This window comes from Glycine max, chromosome 15 (genome assembly GCF_000004515.6).
Source record: "Glycine max cultivar Williams 82 chromosome 15, Glycine_max_v4.0, whole genome shotgun sequence".
NCBI lineage: Eukaryota > Viridiplantae > Streptophyta > Magnoliopsida > Fabales > Fabaceae > Glycine > Glycine max.
In genome coordinates, this window is record NC_038251.2 from 34,397,640 (window position 1) to 34,415,817 (window position 18,178).

Below are 18,178 nucleotides of genomic sequence, written 5' to 3' on the forward strand. Positions count from 1 at the left end.
ATTTTCTTTATATATATATATATATATATATAAGGGAGGGAGTCCTACGCCCTGCTGCCTTGAATCCGTCCCTGCATAGTTGACACTCCATTGCTTCTATATATTTACATTTAACAAGATATTGACCTCCGTGTTGCGCAAGTTTGTAAAAAATGTATATGGTGTAATTTGGTGATATTAGAAATATTTAAAAAATAAATAAAATTGATGAATATTAAAGTATATGTCAGAAATAAATAAAGAAGCATAATAACATTTAAGCATAGATAACATATATTTTATTTATTAATTAAACTTTAGGAGATGAAGATTTTAGAATAATGGATGAGGCAACCGTAAGTACAATATATTGGTAAATTATGCCTGAATCATTTTTAAGACATGAGGTTGTTATCTTGTTAAATTGTATGATTTAAAAGTTATTTTAAATTGTAGTGTATTGGTAATTATGCATGAGTCATTTGAATTTAGTTATATTTTTAAAGTATAAATTTAAATTTTTATTCTGGATTTAATAACTGATTTAAACTAATTTAAATATTTTTTTAAAGTATCATACATACAATAAAGATAATAATAATGTAAGGAAATCTAACTTAGTATGTTGGACAGATCATGAGTTATTGTTCGGACATTGTTTTTGATTTCCATTGATAAAAAAGAAAGAGAACCATAATGAATTTAAAATTTGTATTAAAGTAAAGGGAAATTTGAAATTTTATTAACAATGTTGTTACAATTTGTAATCAGTATAATTTTAAATTATATTTAAGTAGTAGTTATATATATATATATATATATATATATATATATATATATAATTTGTAATTAAGAGATTTCTTAATGTCTTTACAATTTGAAATAGCAGTTTAGTATTAATAATGAGTTAGTATGGAGGTTTATGCGGGAAACTATGATAACAGACTATTATGAATGGTTGTTAGTTCGTAACGGGCAAAAGGGCATGCAATTGTGTAGTCCGGTTTGTATTTCTTGCTGTTAGCAGTGCTTTGTAATGCCTTATGATAATCTCAGGGGTTTTTGTTTGTAATTAACTCTTTAACGGTTTCAAAAAACTCCATTTAATTATATTTTAATATATATAATTAATACCATTAATAATTATTTTAACATAACAGAGAAATTTAAAAGGTGGGGCTATTAATACTCTAATATATTCACACTTGACCATTTTTTATTTATTTTTTACAATTATTGGAGATTGATCGAAACAAATAATGAAACTTTGGAACTTAATTATCTACAGGTTAGGGAAAACAAATCCATTACTCATGTTGAGTGCGGTTCCAAATGTTGAAATTGAAATAAATAAAAAAATAGAGTGGTACACACAATTACAAATCAAATCCAGAAGGTGAATGAAAATAACTATCTAGGAGGAAAAAGGTTTATGCTATTTTTTTAAAATATTTTTATCAACAGGTTTATGCTATTGTAAATGACGCCAACAAGTAACCTTCCATGTAACCCCTTATAATGATATCCTTGAAATTTTACCATAACAAATACAAGTACGTGGTGGAATTTTGCCATAACAATGGCTGGGGCCTCAGTTGATAATAGTATGTAATAGGATTTCGGAGTGGAAAACTACTTATTGAAAGTCAACAAAAACAATGAGCAGAGCTAAATTAACAACTTTTAAATATGGATCAACTTTAAATTAATTGATAATTGTTCAAGATGAATTTCAGAAAGCCATTTTTGAGAATGTATGCCAAGAAAATAGTATTTATGAAACATGGACTGTAATAGGAGTATTAAAATATGCCTATAGGATTCAGAGAAGACTATTACCAACTCTTTTTGCTTGCTGGAAGACCAAATTGCCATATGATCTTTAAAAAGTATAAACTCTATAGAAACAATTAGAATCAATTACTGCCCTTAGATTCTGTGATTCAATAGTCTTCTTATTCTTTCGCATCACAACCAAGTCATCTCAAGGAAGAAGATCAACTATCTCTCAAGGAAGAAAGAGCTTATCGAATTGTCCATGGGTGTGTTTTAGAAACATGATTTGTGTCTGGAGTGAATGTCGCGAGCTATTTGTGTGTTTCAGAAACATGAATTGCATATAGAGTGTGAATTGTCCCATGCGTGTATTTCAAAAACATCAATTGCATTTAGAGTTTGGTGTGATTGGTTGTGCCTGAATTGCATATGAAGTGAACGTTTTGAGTGTGTGTGAATTGTATCCGGAGTGAATATTTTGACGTAAGATCGAGGGTGAAGTAACGTGTAATGATATAGTACTAGGATTTTGGATCAAATTGAAGAACTAGAAATGAAGAAGAGAATCCCAAACAAGAAGAGATTTTGATATTATTGATATAGAATGAAGAATGTAGAGGATTATAAGGGTATTGGGAATTTCCAAACGTAAAAAATGAGCCTTCACAACAACTTGCTATATAGCAAGTTGTTGCTAACTACCTCCTAACAAACTTCCCAATTTGAAAACCTAACCGAATTAACTACCTAATGACACGTGGCACTGCTAACTAACTCCCTCAGCCTCCTATTATCATCTAATTTGCAATCTAATTACAGATTATAATAATGATCCTGCATCAATTCCTCCCTCTCAAGCAAACCCTTGACCTCAAGGATTGAATTCTAGAAACTTTTTCTTTAGATCATAGTAAAATTCCCATGTGGCATCCTCTGGAAGCTAATGTTTCCACTTGATGAGCACCTTTGTCACCGCCTTGTTGCCTCTTTTTATTGTCATCCTATCGAGTATAGCCTCAGGCTCCTTGTGACTGATTTCTTCATCAGTACTTGGACAATTAACAGATGTTGATGCCTCCCCTATAAACTTCTTGAGTTGGGAGATATGGAACACATTGTGGATCAAAGAATTAGGCAGAAGTTGAACCTTGTAAGCCTCTACACTAATCTGATCCAGAATAGGATAAAGACCATAGTATTTAAGGGCCAATTTAGCATTGCTTCTGAAAGCTACAGAGACCTGTCTATAGGGATGTAGCTTTACATAAACCAAATCTCCAATCTGCAACTTTCAGTCAGATCTATGCTTATCTGCTAGTTGTTTCATCCTATCCCGAGCCCTTCTCATGTGAAACTTCACCAATTTAAGCATTTCCTCCCTCTTCTGCAAACTTCTATCAACCAATTCAACCTTAGATTCACCAGGCATATAGGGAAGGTAGGTAGGTGGGGCTTGTCCATACACTATTTCAAAGGGGCTAGCTTTAATTGAACTGTGGTAGGTTGTGTTGTACCACCACTCAGCTAAGGGAAGCCACTTAGACCATTGTTTAGGATTGTCAGAACACATACATCTCAAGTAAGTTTCCAAGCACATATTAACCACTTCAGACTACCCACCTATTTGTGGGTGATAGGTAGTAGACAACTGGACTTGCACACCTTGGTAAGCCATAAACTCTTGCCAAAACCGACTAACAAAGATAGGGTCCCTGTTACTTGTAATAGAGTCAGGAAACCCATGCAATTTAAAGACATTGTCCATGAAACATTGAACTACATCATCAGTAGAATAAGGATGATGGAGAGCCATGAAGTGTGCAGCCTTACTGAGTCTATCCACCACCACAAAAATAACTTGTTTGCCCCCTGAGTTAGGAAGTCCCTTAATGAAATCCATTGTAATGTGCTGCCATACATGCTTAGGTATAGGTAAAGGTTGCAACAGTCCAGGATATGCAACAGAGTCATATTTGCACCTTTGACAAGTACTGCACTGATGAATGAACAACTTAACATCCTTGGATATTCCTTTCCAAAAGACAACTGCCTTGACCCTTTGCAAGGTTGCATCTCTACCAGAGTGGCCTCCACAAGCTGAAGAATGTAACCACTTCAGAATATATTTCCTTAATTCCAAATCTTTACCAATTACTAACATTCCTTTCCTCCTCAATTCCCCCCTTACCCAGTTTGAATCACTTTGCAACTTAGAAATTAGCTTTTGAACATCTAGATCAGATTGCCAAGAAGCTTTAATTCTGGTAAGCATATCTGATTCAAGTTGAACCATAAAAACAACATTACACTCAACTAAACTTCCTCGAGACAATGCATCAGCCACCAAATTTTCTTGACCTTGCTTGTATTCTATGCAAAAAATCAAATTCCATGAGTTTTACTAACCATTTCTGCTGGAATGTTGTAGCTAACCTCTGATCCAAAATATACTTGAGGCTCCTATGATCGATTCTGATTACAAACTTCTTAGGTAACAAATAATGTCTCCACTTCTACATTGCAAAGACAACAACTCGCAATTCCATCTCATCAGTGGATAGGGACTGTTGCTGCACATTCAAGCTCCTGCTGATGAAGGCTATGGGATGATTGTCCTACATCAAGACAACTCCAATACCCGTACCTAAAGCATCTGCTTCTACTACAAATTCCTTATCAAAATTGGGTAGAGCAAGGACAAGTGTTGAGACTAATACATCCTTCAATTTCTAGAAGGCTAACTTAGCTTCTTGAGTCCAACAGAAGTTATCCTTCTTAAGCATGTCACTAAGGGGCTTTGCCACAATCCCATATCGAAACACAAACCTTCTATAGTGCCCCGCAAGCCCAAGAAATCCCCTTAGCTGCTTCAAAGGTTGGGGCAGAGGCCACTATTTAACTGCTTCAGCTTTTGCTGGATCAGTTGCAACACCCTCACTTGAAATGAAATGAGCCAGATATTCCACTCTAGCTACAACAAAGTAGCATTTAGACCTCTTTGCAAACAATGAATTAGACCTCATTGTAGAAAAGACAGTATGTAAGTGAGAGACATGGTCTTCTAATGACTTACTATAGATGAGAATATCATAAAAAAAATACTAGCAGAAACTTCCTCAAATATTCTTGAAACACAACATTCATAAGACCGTGAAATGTAGCTGGTGCATTTGTTAAACCAAAGGGCATAACTAGGTATTCAAAGTGACCTGCATGAGTCTTAAATGTTGTTTTGTGCACATCATTTTCATCCATTCTCACCTGATTGTTGCTAGATCTTAGGTCTACCTTAGAGAACCACTTGGAACCATGCAACTCATTTAGAAGATCATCCACAAGAGGGATTGGGAATCTATTCTTCATTGTAGCCTTATTCAACTCCCTATAATCCACACAAAGCCTCCAACTGCCATCTTTTTTCCCTACCAATACAATTGGGCTAGAATAGGGACTACTACTGTTTTGTATTATGCCTGAGTGCAGATACTCCTTGACCAGACCATCAATGATGTCTTTCTGGTGTTTAGCATATCTATATGGCCTTTTATTTACAGGAACAACGCCTGAGACTAGAGGAATCTTATGATCATGGGCAAGCCTAAAAGGAGGTAGATTGGTAGGTTCTTGGAAAATATCATCAAAATTGCATAGCAATTCTGCAACACTAGTAGGCATGGCAGATGCGGGTGCATGAGTAGTAAGTGAATTCAACAATAAGTCTTCTTCTCCCTCACACAATTGCAACATAGAAATGTGCACACCAGAAGAAAGTGCCTTGTGCAATTGCTGCTTCTTCACTATTTTCAGCTTAGCATTAGAAGCCCCTCTCAGCACATGTCTCCTTCCTTACGTAACAAACTCCATAGTCAGCTTATCAAAGTTCCAAGTAATTTCACCCAAAGTTACCAACCACTCCACCCCAAGCACCAAATCACAATAGCCTAGGGCCAACAACATTATATCAAATGAGAAACTGGTATTCTGAATCACCCATGTAAAACTCTTAACCACATTTGAAATTTGTACCTTATTTCCATCAGCCACAACTACATTTAAAGAGGGAATCACCTCAATTCTACATCCTAATTTCTTGGCCACATGTGCATCCAAGAAGTTATGTGTACTTCCACTGTCAATGAGGATATGAAGGAGTTTTTTTTTTCTTCTGTAATAACCAGTGACTCGCATTATTCTGAAACTAGTAGTTCCAGTTAGAGCATTTACTGATATTAGTGGTTCACTACCTGAAGAGACAGCCAACTCCTCACTCACAACATCTTCCCTTTCTGAATCTGAATTATCATCAACCTCTGTAACATGTATTTGCAATTTCATGTGTGTCAAATTGTGCTCTGTTGTAAAGGGCTCATCACAGAAATAACACAACCCCTTTTCTCTTCTTTCACTCATATAGGAAGATGTAAGATTTCTTGTAGTTTGTGTTTTGGGCTTAGATGTTTCAGCAAGGTTAAGGGGTGTAGGTAACAAGGGTGGTTTCAAGAAGTGACTGGTCTTGGATGATTTAAAAAATAGTTTTGTTGGGGGTTAGCAGTAATAGCAAATTCATACATTTTGGCTAAAGAAAAAGTCTTCCTAATTGAATCTGACTAGAACATCCTCACCATCATTTGCACATCCTGTTTGAGCCCTCCCAAGAAACAACTCAATTGATGTTCCTCAGCCAGTTCAACTCTTGATACAGTTGCATCAAATTGTTCATGAAATTCAGTCACGGATCCTTTCTGCCTTAACCTTATCAACTCAGTCATAGGATCCTCATAGACTTCACCAAATCTATCCAATAAAATTTGGGAATAATCCTTACAAGAAGGCAAATTTCTCAATCCCACTGTTCAAACATAAGTACTGTGCCATTGCAATGCTTTTCCCTCGAAATGTACCACAACCAACCTAACTTTGAAATCTTCTGGAGTATTATCCACCGAAAAAGTCTCACACCTAACCAACCAATTCTTAATCCCATCGACATTAAACCCATGGAAGACCAGTCTTGCAAGACGTGTATAACAAGAATAGGTAGAAGATTTCTCACCGCGTGTCGTAATTCCCGCGTTGGAAGAAGGAGAATGCCCCGCTGCCTGTTGTTGCAAAAGTTCATCCATGTCTTCACGTAGCATTTTCCGTAACGAACCCGCAAGCTACAAGAACCTCTCATCCAGCTTCGAGCTTAAACGTTCTTCTGCTTCACGAAGAAGGGACTGATTTCTGATATTTTCTACCATTTTGAGATGAATCTAGAAGGTGCTAAGTTGATACCTATTGATATAGTACTAGGATTTTGGATCAAATTGAAGAACTAGAAATGAAGAAGAGAATCCCAAACAAGAAGAGATTCTAATATTATTGATATAGAATGAAGAATGCAGAGGATTACAAGGGTATTGGAAATTTCCAAACGTAAGCCTTCACAACAACTTGCTATATATGGCAAGTTGTTACTAACTACCTCCTAACAAACTTCCCAATTGGAAAACCTAACAAAATTAACTACATAATGACACATGGCACTGCTAACTAACTCCCTCAACCTCCTATTATCATCTAATCTGCAATCTAATTACAGATTATAGTAATGATCCTGCATCATGTAATCAGTTATGCTGATGTAACAAAAAATAGTAATGTGGCAGCCTATGATTGCATAGTTCAAAAATTATTTTTTATAAATAAATATATTCTATTGTTAATCCTAGTAGTCTTTGTTTTTATTCTATTCCTCATTGTATTTTGAATCCTCATTTTATCCAACATTTTATTACAAATGAATTAGTTTTACTACTATCGAAAAAAGAGAAGCAAATGAGACGCGTGAATTTTACGCACAACTTACAACAAGAAAAAGAAAATCTATTTAGTTTGTAGGGAACTGAAGTTAGGGTTTTTCTCCAAACACTAAAATTTAATTTTATTTGAAAGGGAAGCCAATGAGATAAGTGAGCGTTAAGCAAAACTTACAAGAAGAAGACAAATCTATTTAGTTAGCATGAATTTGAAGTTAGGGTTTTTCTCCCAAACACTAAAATGTCATCACTTGTATCATGCTTAAGTAGTTGAACAAATATACTTAAAGTATAGCACTTTCTTTTTTATATTAAGTATAACACATTTTTACAACTAGTATTTTAATTTCATTGCATACAATGAATATTTATTTTTATATAATTAAAGTTTATAACAAATACATATTTTTCAATATAAAAACTATATTATAATTAAAATTTAATTTTTAATAAATAGAAAGACAAATAGTATCAAACTTACATATTTATTTATCATATATATATAATATATGCCTCCATCATTCAAACAAGCCAAAAAGCCCTCCAACAAAAGAGCTTTGATACCGACTTTTTTTTATATACCAAAATGGGTTATTCCGCAAAACTAATTATCAAAATGGGTGTTTTACAAACCTATTAGCCTATCATGGGTAATTTTTTCCATATAGGATGCAGGAGACACCACTCTGAGTGATACCATGTGTTTTTTGTTTGTCTTGTAGTAGGAGGCGTTACCCTAATATGCTCCATCCCTGGTATTTAGCATTGGCCAAACCGACACTAAATTGACTGAAATGTTACATGGTATCTAGTCATTAAAAGATACTTAAGAAAGAATTTAGAAAATTGAATTGAGGTGAAAGAGATATTATTCAACTCGAGAGAAAAATAGATTAGACCTCAGTTTTTGTAATCAATTGGTTAGTTAGTGACAACTATCCTAACAGTTAATTAACTAACATTAGACTACTAATTGTAGTTTAGCCTTTACAGATTAGCTAAGAAAAGGAAACTACAATATCGAGTAAATATGCTCCTACGCCCCTGTAAGCTCGTGAGTGGTTGTAACTGTCAACTAACCTGAGGTAGTGACAAATGTCTTAAAAATTAACTAATTAACTAATAATTGTAGTTTAGCCTTTATAGATTAGCTAAAGAAAAAAAAAACTACATTATTGAGTAAGTACAGTCCTATACCCCTTGTAAGCTCATGAGTGGTTGGCAAAATGCCTTTCAACCCTTCTGAGCTTGAACTTGTATGTAGAAAAATTTGAAGGAGTAAGAGCCTTAGTTAGAATATCTGCTTTTTTATTAATAGCTAGAACATGGATGACTTGAACTTTCTTAGCCAAAACCTTTTCTTTGACAAAGAACAAGTTTGACTCCATAGGTTTAGTACGAGGATGTATCATTGGGTTGTGAGCAAAAGCAACAGTGCTTATGTTATCACAAAAAATACTTAGTGTAGCATGAGCAATGTGAAGTTTAGGTAGAAGAAATTTGATCCTTGTAACCTTTGCTGCTGCCAAATCCTGATTTGCGAATCCAATTTTTAGCATCAGCAAACTGGAAAACCAATTTAGAACTCTATGAAATTGGGGAAAATAAAAGGATAAAGCGAAATTAGAGAAGAAGATGGAAACAACAATGTCACAATCTTGGAAGGTTGATAAGTTGAGGATGATTCATCACAATGAATGAAATTCTTTGATAAGAGCCTAAGGTTTCACACAAGAAGCAAGAGACGCACTCTCTTAACTGTGTCTAATTTGAAAGTTTCATAAAAACTCCCAACAAAGTGTTTAAGGGGTCTATTTATAACTCCTACTAATAATCCTAAATTAGGCCCAATAACTAATCTAATAATTAAAAGACTTAAAAATAACAATAAAAAAGGTAGCAGCCTATTACAAGTCCAAAAATAGGCCCCAAAATATAATTAAAAACAAAAATAAATCTTATTCTAAAAGTTGGCTAAAATAAATGAACTTCCCTTATTTTTTCCTCTCCTCCATGAGAGAATTTAGTCTCTTGCCAAGCTCTTCTTGAAATCTCTTACTTGTTGCTCAAGTGATTGGTCCATCCATGTTGAGCCCACCTAAGCCAAACTCTTCCTCCTTGGATAGTTCTCTATCATTGTAACCTTTGATGTTTCCAAGGCTAAGCTACAACATTCTACTTTTGTACTAGAACGAGAAACTACAATTTGTTTTTCGGACCACCAAGACACCAAATTGGAACCAAAAAATATGGCAGCTCCATAAATGGACCTTCTATCATCAGGATCAAAAGTCCAATCAGCATCATAGTATGCTTGCAAAGAGAATGGAGGTCAAGTGGAAGGAGGAAGAAACTTCAAACCAAAGTTGATGGGGCCTGCCAAGCATATGTGAATCCTTTTCACTATTGCTCAATGTTGTTTAGTTGGATTTGAAATGTATTGATAGACCTTGTTGACAAAAAAACCTATCTTAGCTTTGGTGATTGTTGCATATTGTAATGCTCCCATAACAGACCTGTAGTGTGTGGGATTAGGGAAGGATTCATACCTTGACTTAGTTAATTTGCAACTTGGAGAAGAAATAGGATTAGCTTCATCCATCTTTGTTTTGCTCAACAAATCCCTAATGAACTTGGATTGAGTTAGAATTGGAACACCATTGGGTTGAGATTTGACTTCAATTCCCAAGAAATAGTCAAGACTCCTTAGGTCCTTCAGAGAAAACTCAGAATTGAGTTTAGTAACTAGTGATTTGAAGAATGAAGAGTTGTTTTCGGTGATAATGATGTCATCAACATACACTAACATGTAGACCACAATGTTATTGGAATCAATGTAAATGAAGAAAGAAGGGTCACACTTACTAGATTTGAAGTGAAAATGAAGTAAAGTAGCTTTTAACCTCTCAAACCAACTTCTAGGAGCTTGTTTAAGACCATAAATTGCCTTATGCAGTTTACACACAATGTGTTTGTTGGAAATTTCAAACCCAGGTGGCTGAGTCATGTAAATATCTTCTTCAAGAATTCTATTAATTAAAGCATTGTTGACATCTAATTGCTTAAGACTCCATTTTTGAGTAATAGCAAGTGTAAGAAGGATTCTGATAGTAATTGGTTCACTTACAAGAGATAAGGTCTCATTGTAATCATAACCAAGTTGCCGAAGGAAACCTTTGGCCACAAGCCTAGCCTTGTACTTATTGCCAGTGCCACCAGATTTTCTTTTACTCTACACACTCATTTGCAACCAACAAAAAATCTATTGGGAGGAAGATTAGTAAGGGACTAGGTATCATTCTTAATCATGGCTTCATATTCAATTTTCATGGCTGCAAGCCATGTGGGGTTAGAAAGAGCTGTCTTGGTAGACTTTGGTTCAAAATAAGATAGAAGAATAGTGTGCTAAAGTTTGGGTTTAACAATACCATCTTTATGAAAAAACACACACATACACACGCATGCACACAAACACACACATATGATATAAGTATAACAAGCTTAACTTGGCACAACTCACATCATTTTACCATTCATTGCATAACATCACTTGTCCCAAGGATTTAATCACAAAATCACATTCCACACATTCACATTAATCACGTGTTCAAAACAACTCATCTCAAGCACAATACAACATCTCACACTCACACAATTCATTACACATCATAACGTAACAAGTCACAAATATCATTACACATGCATTATGCAACAGATACACTAAGACTCAGTCCTATATGCAATGTGGTACCATGTCAGTGAAAAACCTCATTGGACGCCTAAGAGTACATGACAAGACAGACCACACAATGGTAAGTTAGGTCACTCTCACTAGGTAAAATCATAGGGAGACCAGTCAGGGTCACACTATTTTGTGAGAATGCTCCAACCATCTGGATCAATACATGCTTATAGGAGCACTCAAATCGGGTGTATCTACCCCTAAGGCCTAGACTCTGAAGAGTCTGTCAAGGCCTCACCTTCCTGATTCATGTCCAACCTCTAAAACAACATGCAGACATTGCTCATGAATTATACAATACCCACGACCTCACACTTGTTTTCAAACACATTTAACACATTACGCTACAATTTAACACCTCAGGTTCCTAACTTGGAACCCTACACATTCCTTTTAACACCTTGTGCATTGTGCTAAAATTTAACACCTTAGGTTCCTAACATGGAACTCTACACTTTTCTTTTAACACCTCGTGCATAAACCCTTTTCTCAAGGTAAACACCAGTCGGATTATTGTATAATTCACAACTCACAACACAAGTAATTGTCACATCAAGTGTTAACCACACACTTATTTATAATCACATCCCATGTCCACAATTTAACATCACACAATGTCACAATCTACCATCACATGTTCACGTGTATCCCACAGATTAACACATGCTCATTTTATCCCTTACACACAATTTCAATCACAATTTCATGATTCCAATACAACAATTTATCATGCTAATGTAGTAAATCTTGTACAAAATACAAACAAGTTTTACAAAAGTGTTTCACACAACATGGGGAGTGAAACCCTTCAAACAATTTCACATAATCACATCAAAATCAAAGGAATCAAAATCATAGGTCAAAAACGTGAAAACACCAAGAGCTCTCAATTTTATTAACCAATTTGCATCAGCACATCAATTGGTCCGTCAAACACAACAATATCATAATTATAATTGTAAAGGAAGAATTATAATTCAATAAACATCCCAAAATAAACCCCAAATTAATCCTATAAGGATTCCTACACATGTTCATTCTAACCCCAATTGTGATAAACTCATCCCTTACCTCTAAGTGGGTTCATGTGTGTAGTCCGGTAGCGATAATGAGATCTCTAGTGGTTCCCTAAGATTTCTCAAGATTTTGCTCTGGTTGTTCTGCTACGGTTTCCAAGCGTTAGAGAGAAGGAGAAGGGATAGGAGTCTCCATTTTACTGTCTCCGTGCGAGGGATGTTTCTCTCTCCACAGACATTATTTCAAAAATCCCAACAGTCAAAATGTGTGAAAATAAGTACCAAACCTAGTGTTCAAATTTAATGATGATCTAATGGTTAACAAAATCAAGATTGTAGTTTTACTAGGATAGGTTTGGGTGTTTGCAAGAAAAAGAGAGCTATGTGTGAGGGACATTTCTCTCACCACATACATTATTTCACAAATCCTGGTGTTCAAAGTTTACCATGATCCAATGGTTAACAAGTTGGGGGTCATAGTTTTACTGAGATATGTTTGAGTGTATGCGGGAAAAGAAGAAAGTTTTGGAAGAGGAGACATGAAAATGAATTTTAGAGGATGAGAGAGCGTATAGATATACCGTAAAGTTAAAACTAACCTAGTATGTCTCTATTTATAGCTAGGGTACTCCGAGTCTATTATTTACTCTATTTTTCTTTTTTATTATTTTATAAAAAGGAACTATATTTTATTCCCTATCAAATGAATAAATAAAACATTCTTTTTATTTTATAAGAACATATATTTATTTTATTTACCTTAAAATCATTATTTTAATTAATAAAACTATTTCTTCTTATTTATTTCATTACAAAAATCTCATTATTTTCTCAAAACTCTATTTTTAAATAAAATCCTTTTTAATTTATTTTACGAAAAATGAGGTGTTACATCTTGTTGAATTATTGATGAAGGAAGATGATTGATGAGATATAGAGTAGAAATAATAGCATGGTCCCAATAATCAAGAGGTATTGAAGCCTCAGACAACATTGCCAAGGGAGTTTCCACTATGTGCCTATGTTTTCTTCCACGACACCATTTTAATGGTGTGTGTGAGGAAAAATTAATTGATGTTGCACACCAAGTTCTGCAATATATTTAGTGAAAGGCCTGTACTTTCCCTTAGTCAGATTACACACGTTTGATAGGTAAATCAAATTGGGTTTTAATCAAAGCTTGAAACTATTTAAATAGATTAAGAGTATCTGATTTACTTTTTAACAAGTACAAACAAGTGAAACGAGTGTAAGCATCAACAAAGGTTACATAATACCTATAACCAGTGCTAGATAAAAGTGGAGAAGGACCCAACATATCAGTATAAATGAGTTCAAAGGGAGTAGAATAAACAATAAGATAGGGGGATGGGGGAGTCTATGGGATTTTCCAATGCAACAATTGAACAAAAATCAGAACCTATTTTTTATCGATAATAGGCATATTACACAACTTGAATACAAGTTTCATAATATCCACATTAGGATGTCCTAATCTGGAATGCCAAGTGGCAAAGGAAATAACACTATTAAAAAGTGTATTTGTAGGAGAAACACAAGTATTTATTCTATTTACACAATTTGAAACAAAATTTGAAGTAGAAACACTTGGCACAAATTTTGAGCTAGCAAAAAAATGGTATTGATAGTGAAATGAGACTTGATTTGCTGTCTAGCTAATTGAAGCAAATTAAGGAATTGGTAGAGGCCATCGTAGCCTACCTCCCCTTTGAGAATGACCTCCTTAGAGACTTGAGATTTTACCAAACAAAATTTAGGATAAAACTCAAAAAACACAGAATTATCTCTACAAAGCTGACTCACACTCATCATAAGGATTAAAGGGAGAAATAAAGGAAGTTACACATGAAGAGTTGATGCTTAACCCTTGGCCATTACCAATTATGATCTAGTTTGGACCTTCAAAGGGATTTTTCTGATGAATGTTTTGAGAAACATTGGTGACATGATGGAAAACACTTGAATTTGTATACCAATTTTTAGAAGTGTTTGATTGAACACTAGTTAGATGTGCTTGTGGAGGGTGTTGAGCAAGTGCTGACTAATTGTTGTAAATAGACTAAGTAGAATACTAATTATGTTGATTGTGTTGTGGTTGATTAGAATTCTAATTGAGATAAGAATTAGGGTTCTGATTTGGATACTGATTGGGGTTGGGTGAAGACTGAGATTGAGATTTATTGGGGGTAATCCATAGGTTGAGTGGGAACATAATCATCATCATGTCTGTAGTAATAGAAATAAGCTTCATGTCCATATTTATGGAAAATCTGACACTACATATTGGAGTAGCGAGCTTTGTTGTGGCCACTTCCACGACGACCATAGAAGAAATTTCAGCCATCACCACGACTTGAGTTGAAAAATTGATTTCCACCATTATAGTTGTTGTAATTCGAACAAGAGTTCTATGATGAGCTAGACTAGCCCTGGGCAACATAAGCTTGTAGATTTGAAGAAATAGAGTTGCTGGAAAACACTTACTGAGAAGAATTGGGTCTAAAATTAGGTTTAGTAGCTTTGATAAGATTAATCGAAGCAAGAGATGAAGTAAGTGCTTTCTTTCAAGATAATTGAGTTTCATGAGCTAAAAGCTAGGTTGCAACCTCATTGATAAAAAAAGATTCAAACTTTCTACAAACAAAAGTGATAAAAGACTTAAACTCATCAGGCAAACCATCAAGAACTATATCAAGATGTTCAGATTCTGAAACATGTTCTCTAATCAAAGAAAGTGAACTGATTAGATTGTTACAAAGTTGACACTTCATAGAATGAACAATAGATTGAAAATGCGAATGAATTTTGTCCCAAAGATGCTAGGATGATTTTCAATGAATGATTCATGGAAGAACTGTGCCGGGAATGGTGGATTGTAGCCACGAGAGTAGGAGCTGATCTTGTTGCTCCTAAGGCAAGAACTCCATTGAGGTGTTTCCGATGTCGCGATCGACAAGAATAGTGTATCGCAGCAAAATATAAGGATTGGTGAGAAGATGATGAAGGCAATGACTTTTGAGAACAGGTTCAACCTATTGACACCAAAGAAGGTAGTTGAAGTTGGTTAGCTTCTTCAACATTGAGTGAGAAAACTCTTTTGCCGTCGCAACCGTTTAAATTGTAGTGGCTACTGGAGTTGCACCTTCTCAGGTGGAGGAAGGGGAAGAGGGGGAAAAGGATGAGGATTGTTGGAAGTAGAAGCCATGAGAAAAGCTAGGGATTGAAACAAAGCTCTGATACCATAAAAGAAACTTTAGAGAGAATTTAGAAAATTGAATTGAGGTGAAAGGGATATTATTCAACCCAAGAGAAAAACAAATTACAACTCAATTTTTATAATGAGTTACATAACTATAACTGTCAACTAACCTAAGTTAGTTAGAGACAACTGTTAGGACAGTTAAATAACTAACTATAGACTAACTACTAACCATAGTTTAACCTTTACAAATTAGCTAAGAAAAGAAAACTACATTATCAAGTAAGTATACTCCTATAGTCATTAAATAAATATTTAGGGTTGGTTTGGTTGATGCTAAATGCATGACATGGAGCGTACCAGGATGACACCTCTTATTATAGGATAAAAAAGACACAAAGTGCCACTTAGGGTGACACCTCCTGCATCCTACATGGAAAAAATCACCCATAACATGTAAATAATTTTATAAAACATCCACTTTGGTAATTAATTTTGCGAAATACGCATTTTGGTTAAAAAAAGTCTTCAATTTGACTTATGGGAGGAATGACAAAACGGTAACAAAATTACAATGTAACATATTAATATGCAGAGAAATAAATTCCCCCAACTTGTAAGAACCTACAAAAAACTTTAACATATATATGATATGCAATAAAACAACATAAACTCACAAGAGACATGGATTTCAAAGTGAAAAATCCATCAAAATAAGGATAAAAAAACCATGGAGTCGTTTACACCAAAGAAATAGTTTCATTATGATCAATAGTACAAAAAAGCCTAAAAAACTAACCAAACAAAACAATGAAAAAACACCAAACATAGGGCTGCTACTACGAATAGGTTTCCTCACACTCCAAAGGTCTAATAACCGATCTAATTGTTGAAAGCCAAGAATCCCATGTCTTTTGAACCTGCTGACCACAAGCAAACGCGATTCAACAGTGAACAAATCTCCAACAGCGATTGGACAATGACTGCCAAGTGATCAGTAAGTGAGTTGACTTTTCTTCTTCTTTCTCACCCTGAAAGCCATAAATAAAAGTGCTTAAATCTCAATTGGATAACAATAAAAATTATGAATTTGTAAGTCAAAAAATTGAAAGTCAGAAGCATTGAAACTGTGGATTTATTTTCATAAATGGAAGTACAAATTGGATTTGTTATTGATTTTTAAATTTGATTAAACTTTTCATAATATTAATCTACAAAGCTGGAGAAGCCTAGAACTAGAACAATAATCTTTTCCTATTGCTAATGCCTTATTTTAGCCTCTAGGCAATGTAAAATATGATGATAGTTTGGATCTCAGACTTCATGAAGCTCACCATTGTATAATCAACTTTACAACACCCGTGAGCACATAGTACAGTCGAAAATGTGTGAAGTCCCTCTTAAAGGCATAAATTCAGAATCAAGTATGCACAAAGATTTTAAGTATCATGGCCTTCTGAGTTCTGACATTCATGTAGATTTTAAGTATGCACGAAGTAATATAATCCACCAAAATCCAGAACCAATAGGTGCAACTTTCACCAAAGTCTGTTCCAAGAGTCTCATAGATTCTGACTGGATCATGAAGTACTTCAAAACTTGCTGGCATTACTCTTTCTGCTAGGTGAAACTTATCAATCCTTTACTCCCATGAATGAAGGCAAAGGGTGCTCTCAATATAAATTTTCTGATAATATCAGGTTCTCCCTTCATGAGAAAAGCCAAAGCATTGGGGACAAAGTCTCTTACAAACACCTACTCTCAAATACGACATAGGTTAACACTCCATGACAACTTAAAAAGTGCTAGAAATGATATAGTGAGTATAGTGATCAAAGCCACTGATCTAGATCTAACCAACCCATTTTCAGAATTTCATTATCATTATTCGTACCTAGTAAATTACACAAGTTTATTTTATTTTATTTAGCAAACCACACTATCCAAAAAACAACAAATGGATGCAATTAGAAGATGACAACAGGATGTTGGCCCCTGATCATAATTAAATTTCTCATCAGATTTATCCAAAGCAACAGTTGTACCCACTAGCTGACCACAGAAACATACCTTAGAGCTTCCGAACATTCAGGTACTATTGGATGTGAATGTGGATTATATTACTTCGTGCATAGACAAAGTCTACAGGAGCCCCTTTTTGGATAGTTCACTTAGTGATTTTTATATGATTTGCATCTTCCTATAGGGCCAAGCTTGTCTACCTTAAGAAATCAGGTTCTTCCTAATTAGATTATGCCTTAGTACATAGTGCATCTTACTGTTAAAAATATTTGCACTTACAATTTTATATATGTTATGGAACGCTTGGAAATCCTCCTCCGTCGCCTTTGCCTGCTAATCAGGATGCTTGCTTAATAATAACAAAGTGCAGACCAGAAGCTCTGCATACACTTCCTGCGTTGCCAAGAAAATAGCTTGGCTTCTTCTACTACACTACTTTTTTCAGATTCCTTGTAATTTTATTCCAAGAGTATGCCCAACAAGTTATTATTAATAGGCTCCCCTGCTTTGATTGCTTTTAATCCTCAGTTGATGAAACCCATAAGTGAAGTTTGTATTTCTTCGTCAATTGTGCTTTCATCCTTCTGTTGGTGTGTGTTGGCAAAAACCTACAAAATATAGA